At 37.1% G+C, this 7,613-nt stretch overlaps 1 pseudogene; it reads right to left on the bottom strand.

The window, feature by feature from the left end:
• Nucleotides 1-5,381: 5,381 nt before the first annotated feature.
• Nucleotides 5,382-5,914, bottom strand: LOC118855526 (annotated as a pseudogene).
• Nucleotides 5,915-7,613: the final 1,699 nt, after the last annotated feature.

The raw sequence follows: 7,613 nt of genomic DNA, 5'->3' as shown, positions 1-7,613 counted from the left end.
GCAACAAACTTCCCATAGGCCTTTCAGACTGTCTTGGCTGGAGTCTTATTTCACTTTGTCATTTTGTGAGTTCTGTAGCTCTACAATTTGTGTAGAGTCATTTTACAGGTATTTGGAGGGATTTCGGGGAGAGCTCAAGCAAGTCTCTGCCTTTTCTCTGCCATCTTGCCCCTCCCCCCAAAGGGCTTCTTGAAAAAAGATAATGTTCAAATTGTCTATTAAAGAGAAATATATATTATGGGACTGAGGTAAAGAAGCTGTGCATTTCAGACATATGAAATAACCACTTGGAAGGACTAGATATTGGAGATCTGGTGTCATGAATTAGTAAGAGAAAGAAAGGCAGAATCAGACCCCTAAACTTGGGTTGAGATTTGGAAACCAGATAGAAGAATTAAATATTGAATTGACAGTGGAAGATAAAGGAGAACAAAATACATATGAAGAAAGAAAGAAAGAAAATATTAATTTTAGACAGCACAATTGAATTGATGTTCATGATGTTCATGATGTTGTGTTTCCAAGTTTTTGGAATGTAAGTCTAGGACAAGGTCTTTTCACTCTTTTTATTCTTTCTCATACCTAGCACTGTGCTCTTTTGCTGATTTTCACTTCCCTGTTATTTGCTCAGCCTTCAAGGTTTGGAAATGATCCTCCTTGTTAGAGAAACAGATGTGACACAAATATTAAGGAGTTCTGCCTTCTCTCCTTTATATTCATTGTCAGTTACTTAGCCTCTCTTCTATTCTAATAATATTCAATACTTACTTCTGTAGCTTTTATTCTACTAAGAAATCTTTTTATTACTATTAAGCACCAGCTTAACATTGTGAAAATTCTCAGTGATCCTTAAATTCCAAAATTCTATATTTTTTATTTTTAGCTTACAACACTCAGTTCCGTAAGTTTTTGAGTTCCAGATTTTCTCCCCCTCCCTCTCCTCCCCTCTCCCTTCCAAATGGCATGCAATCTGATATAGGTTCCACATATACCTTCACATTAAACTTATTTTCACAATAGTCAAGTTACAACTTGAAATTATAGAAGAATCATAACCAATGGAATGAACCATGAGAAAGAACAAGCAAAACCAAAGAAGAGAGAGAGACAGAGAGAGAGAGACAGAGAGAGAGAGCAAATAGCTTGCTCCCTTCTGCATTCAGACTCTGTAATGCTTTCTCTGGATGTGGACAGCTTTTTCCATCATGAGTCTTTTGGACCTGTCTTAGAACCTTGCATTGCTGAGTAGAGTCAAATCTATCAAAGTTAGGCATCACATATATCATGTGTCTGTAACAGTGAATAATGTTCTCCTGGTTCTGCCCCCATCACTCAACTTCATATCATATACATCTTTCCAGGTTATTATGTAATCTGTCTGCTCCTCATTTCTTATAGCACAATAGTATTCCATTATATTTATATACCCCAACTTTCTTAGCCATCCCCCAATTGATGGGCATCCCCTTGATTTCCAATTCTTTGACACCACAAAAAGAGCTGCTATAAATATTTCTGTACATGTGATTCCTTTTCCAACTCGAATGATCTCTTTGGGATACAACTCTAAAAGTGGTATTGCTGCGTCAAAGGGTTTGGACATTTTTATAGCCCTTTGAGCAAAGTTCCAAATTTGTCTCCAGAATGGTTGGATCAGTTGACAACTCCACCAGCAATGCAATACTGTTCTAATTTTTCCATGTCTTCTCTAACATTTATCATTTTCCTGTTTTGTCATGTTAGCCAATTTGACAGGTGAGATGTGGTACTAAGAGTTGTTTTAATTTGCATTTATTTAATCAATAGTGTTTTAGAGCATTTATTCATATGCATACATATATAAATGTATATTGTAAGTATATATATATATATACATATATATATATATATATATATATATATATATATACATATATATATCTTTAATTTCTTCCTCTGAAAACTCCTGTTCATATGCTTTGACCATTTATCAATTCTGGGATGACTTGTATTCTTATATATTTGACTCAGTTCTCCATGTATTTTAGAGATGAGGCCTTTTACATAGACACTGTTTGAAAACAATCTTTCCCAATTTTCTGCTTTCCTCTTAATCTTGGTTACATTGGCTTTCTTTGTACAAAAACTTTTCAATTTAACAAAATCAAAATTATCCATTCTGCATTTTGTAGTACTTACTATCTATTGTTTGTTCATAAATTCTTCCCTTCTCCGTAACTGTGGCAGGTAAACTATTCTTTGCTAGCCCAAAAGGCTTATGGTATATAACCTTTTATATCAAAATTGTGAATCCATTTTAACTTTATTTTGGTACACCTATTAGAATTAATCATTCTTTAACTGTTGGATAGAATTCACTTGTAAATCCATCTGGCTCTGGGGATTTTTTTTTCCTATGGAGTACATTGATTGCTTGTTCAATTTCTTTTTCTGATATAGGGTTCTTACAGTATTTTGCTTCCTATTCTGTTAATTTGGGAAATTTATATTTTTGTAAGTATTCATGTATTTCCCTAAGATTTTCAAATTTGTGGACACAGAATTGGGTAAAATGATTTCTAAGTATTGTGTTAATTTCCTCTTCATTAGAGGTGAATTCACCCTTTTCATTTTTGATACTGGCAGTTTGTTTTTTTAATTTTTTTAAACTAAATTGAGCAAAGGTTTATGAATTTTATTGTTTTTTTTTTCATAAAACCAGCTCTTAATTTCATTTATTTTTTGAACAGCTTTTTTTATATCTATTTTATTAATCTCTCCTTTGGTTTTCAGTATTTTAATTTGGTATTTAATTGGGGATTTTCAATTTGTTCTTTTTCTAGCTTTTTCATGCCCAAATCATTGATCTCCTTTTTCTCTATTTTGTTCATGTAAACATTCAGAGAATAAAACTTCCCCTAAGAACCACTTTTAGTATGTTGTCTCATTACTCTCATTTTCTTGAATGATGTTATTGATTGTTTCTATGAGTTATTATTTGACCCACTCTTTCATTAAGATTAGATTAGGTAGTTTAGTGTTAATTTTAAGTCTATCTTTCCATGGTCCTTTATTACAAATAAATTTTATTGTATCATGACCTTAAAAGGTCATGATTGATTATGTTTGCCTTTCTGCACTGGACTGTGAGGTTTTTATGCCCTAGTACATGGACAATTTTTGTGTGTGCCATGTACCACTGAGAAAATAGTATATATTTTTTTCTCTCCCCATTCAGTTTTCTCCAGAGGTCTATTATATGTACCTTTTCTAAAATTTTATTCATCTCCTTAATTTCTTTCTTGTTTATGTTGAGGTTATTCATATCAATTTCAGAGAGGGGAAAGTTGAGATCCCCCACTAGTATATTTTTGCTGTCTATTTTTTCCTGTAACTCCCTTAACTTCTCTAAGAATTTGTATGCTATAGCACTTGGTGCATAAATGTTAAGTAATGATATTACCTCATTGTGTATGGTGCCTTTTAACAGGATATAGTTTCCTTCCTTATCTCTTTTAATTAGATCTATCTTTGCTTTTGTTTTGTCTGAGATTAGGATTGTTACCCTTGTTTTTTTTTTTTAACTTCAGCTGAAGCATATTATATTCTACTCTACACTTTTACCTTTACCCTCTGTGTATCCCCATTTCAAATGTGTTTCTTGTAAACAACATATTGTAAGATTATGGTTTTTAATCCATTCTGCTCTCCACCTCTGTTTTATGGGAGAGTTCATCCCATTCACACTCACAGTTATGATTACTGTCTGTGTCTTTTTCTCCATCCTGTTTCCCCCACTTCATATGCTTTTATTTCTCCCTTCTCCCTTCCCCTGCTCAAAACAGTTTTGCTTTTGACCACTGCCACCCTTAATTTTCCCTTCCTATCAGCCCCATTCCCTTACCTTTCCCTTTTCCCTTACTACTTCTTACCTTCCTTCTAATGACCGCCCCCCCTCACCTGCTTTTCTTTCCCCTCCTACTGCCTGTAGGGAAAGTTGGATTTTTGTGCTTAACAGAGTATGTTATACCCTCCTTGAACCAAATCCAATGAAAGTAAAGCTCAAACACTGCTCTGCTCCCTCCTCCTTTGTCTGTTCTATAATATGTTTTTGTGCCTTTTCATGTCATATAATTTACCCTTTTCTGACTCCTCCTTGCCTCTTTTCCCATTACAATCCCTTTGCACCCTTTAACTAGGTTTTTTTTTCATCACATCTTTTAAAGTGGATCTCTGCTTCTGAGGCACAGGGGTTTCTGTACCAAGCTTCTTGTGCTGGGAACTAAGGGCCTGGTTACTGCCTTTGTGTGCTGTGGCCTCCAGTTTGGTTACCTAGAAGCTACATAATGGTGCAGCTCACCTGATGCTGAGCTTGAGCTGGCTGGGGTGTGCCAAGGATCAAGGCCCACTAAAGTTTCCCTGGGGGTTACACTGAAGCTCACAGTGTAAGGTGTGGGGGAGGGGTGGTCTAGCTGTTGGAAGTCTCTTCTTTCTCTAGGGCTGTACCACATGGGTGGCCTCAGCCATGGTCTGTGCTGCTGTGTGCTAATTCTCCTGGTTGCATGAAGGCATGTCTGGGGTCCTGGTTATGGTGCTTGTGGCTCCACTCCCCTGGGGTTCAGGAACTTCAACTGGTCTGCATTGGGACTTGTTTGGATACTTCCTGTCCTGTACTGGTCCCCTTCTACCACAGCAAGAGGGACTCTTCTTCCTCTCTTCCCAAGCTAAAAGAGTGCTGTACCCCTACTTCTGACTCCCCTATTTCAGGGATTTTCCTAGGGCTGTATTCTCTGGGTTGTTAAGGTCAACAAGGGAGAAATTAGAACACTTACAGTTTATGCCATCATCATGACTCCTGGATGTTCAAGAAGGTGACTTTCAAACATTTAGTCTATGGGCTGATAGCACCAGGAGTAGCTGCTGCTACTGCTGCCAGCTCTGTGCTTCTGTCTCACCTAACTCCAAAAGACTCCCACCCTGTACTGAGAGGTTTGGTCATCACCAACGCAGCCACTGGTGTCCACTCTCACTCCACTATGGTCAGGTGTAGTCCCACATACCTTGCTCTCTCCTAGCCCTGTGCAACACATCCTTCCCGTTGACTCTCCTGGCCTAGAAATCTGCCATGTTCTGTCTCCTAGTGGATTCTGCCTCTCTCAAATTTGTTCAGTTTCACTTTTTTCGAGGTATCTGAAAGAATTTGTGAAAGATCTTGAATATGTCCCTGCTTTGACTCCTCCATCTTGGCTCCACCCCAACATTCTTAATAAAGGGCTTTTCCAGTAAGGACTTGTCTCCTCTTCCTTGGTATAAAATTTTATGAAACAAAGGCCAAGAACTGTGTACATTTTGCTGCCAAATGTTGAATGCTTCTGCAATGGGGATGACTCCAGTAGACCCAGTTACTGACTAGAACCCAAAAGACTCTTGTTTATGAACTACCTCTTCAAGAAGCAAATCCACCACTTGCTGGGCTTGTCACTCTGAGAATCAAAGACCTCACAAAGCCTCAGCCTAGTTTCTTGCCACAGCTGCTGTAAGTAGGCCCTTATCACTTCATCTTCTCGATTATTTGCAGGTTTGGCATAAATTTCATTAAGAGGGAAGCCCAGCTCTCCAGGAATAGGAAAATTAGTGATTCCCAATGTATATGTTTCTTTTTTTCCTTGGTTTTCTGAGTTGCACTTCTGGAATTTCTTTAAGCGTTCAGAAATGTAAAGAGTTATGTAGCTCAATGTCCTTCAACTTCATTCTTAATTTCCTAGTTTTTGAAGAAGTCATTGGCCTTGAAATAATAGATAGCTTCATCAACAATATTGGTGTCTTTTGTTTCTCTCAGAGATGGTCCCCTAAATTGACTCCTAATGAATAATAGTGCCATGTTTACAATTAGTTTGGTGTTAGAGTCCACAGAAGAGGAGTGGTATGCTGGCATCTTGGTGGCCAGGCCTGGGCTTTGGGCAAGCAGAAGTCTCCTATCAGAGACCCCAGCACTTCTGGTCTTGTCACTTTTATTCTAAATAATAATCAACTTTTCTTCTGTCAGAAAATCGGAGCTATAGAATGAGCTTCTAATACACATAAATTGTTCTCGTTCTTGTTAGACACCCATTTCCCTTTATTTTCTCATGGAAATAAATTTTAAGTACTCATCAGAAGCAGATTCTTGGAAGTCTCCTATTTTGTTGAGTCAACATCCATTTTAGACCCTGAGGCCATTAAATCTTATTTAGTAGATCAGAGACCACCTTCAAAATTCTAAAAATCAAAGATCCTCTACAGATCATGCCTCTTAGTCTCTATTATGAACTCTAGGTTGGTTTTTATCTGACGAGGTACCTTCTGCTGCTACTTCACTGACAAGATCCTCCTACATGTTATTAGTCAAGTATAGATATATAGTTGTATTTGCTGTTTCATCCCACTTGTGAAAGACAAATTATCAGTGAGATAATTTAAGAATTGTCCAGCATGTCTTATTTCATTAGGTAGAGGAAAGAAGGAGGGAAAAGAGAGAGGGGAAGAAAAAGAAAGAGATGGGGGAGAGAGAGAACACAATAGGAAGAAACAGACTCAGAGAGAACTAAAGAGCTAGAAATGGAGACAAAGAGAAATTTGAGATTTCTGGATAGATGAAATTAAGTGAAAGAAGAGGAGAAGGAAAAGATTAGTTGACTGCACCCTTCTTGATACAAGGATTAGAATACATTTCGGGAGTCTCACAAAGAATCCTGAGTGGTTCATAATCCTACCCATGATAATCTTTAAAACTTTAGTATCTTCCTCATTTGATTCCCTTAAAAAAATTCCATGCCCTCAATTCTTATACAAATATTCAGAATAACAAGATAAAAACCTTTTTGTTTTGTTTTGTTTTACTAAGATTTTAAAAAGATAAGAACTCTATCCTTGGACCTAAATTGTTCTACTCTTTCACAAACCCATGATCCTACATGGTCCATTGTTCTTTTGTTCCATGACACTTTCATAAATCTTTCTAGTTCAAGGAGAGGAACTATAGTTCATGTAACCCAGACTCCTCATTTTACAGAACATGAAAGTGAAAGGCAGGAATGAGGAAAAATTGGTCCATACTGACACACATTGTATTGGAGAAGGGATATATATTTTTTGGTTTTTTATTTATTTAATATATTTAGTTTTCAGCATTGATTTTTCTAAAGAGTTTGAATTACATATTTTCTCCCTGTTTCTACCCTCCCCCCACTCCAAGATGGCATATATTCTGGTTGCCCTGTTCCACAGTCAGCCCTCCCTTCTGTCACCTAACTCCCCTCCGATCAACTTTTCCCTTCCTTTCTGGTAGGGCAAGATATATTTCTATACCCCATTGCCTGTGTATCTTATTTTCTAGTTGCATGCAAAAACATTTTTTTTGTATTTGAACTTCTGTTTTTAAAACTATGAGTTCCAAATTCTCTCCCCTCTTCCCTTCCCACCCACCCTCCCTAAGAAGTCAAGCAATTCAACATAAGCCACATGTGTATCATTATGTATAACCCTTCCAGAATAATCATGTTGTGAAAGACTAACTATATTTTGCTCCTTCCTAACCCATCCCCCTTTATCGAATTTTCTCCCTTGACCCTGTCCCTTTTCAAAAGTGTTTGTTT

This window comes from Trichosurus vulpecula, chromosome 6, assembly GCF_011100635.1.
Source record: "Trichosurus vulpecula isolate mTriVul1 chromosome 6, mTriVul1.pri, whole genome shotgun sequence".
In the NCBI taxonomy this organism is placed as follows: Eukaryota; Metazoa; Chordata; class Mammalia; order Diprotodontia; family Phalangeridae; genus Trichosurus; species Trichosurus vulpecula.
This window is presented reverse-complemented; position numbering and strand designations above follow the sequence as displayed.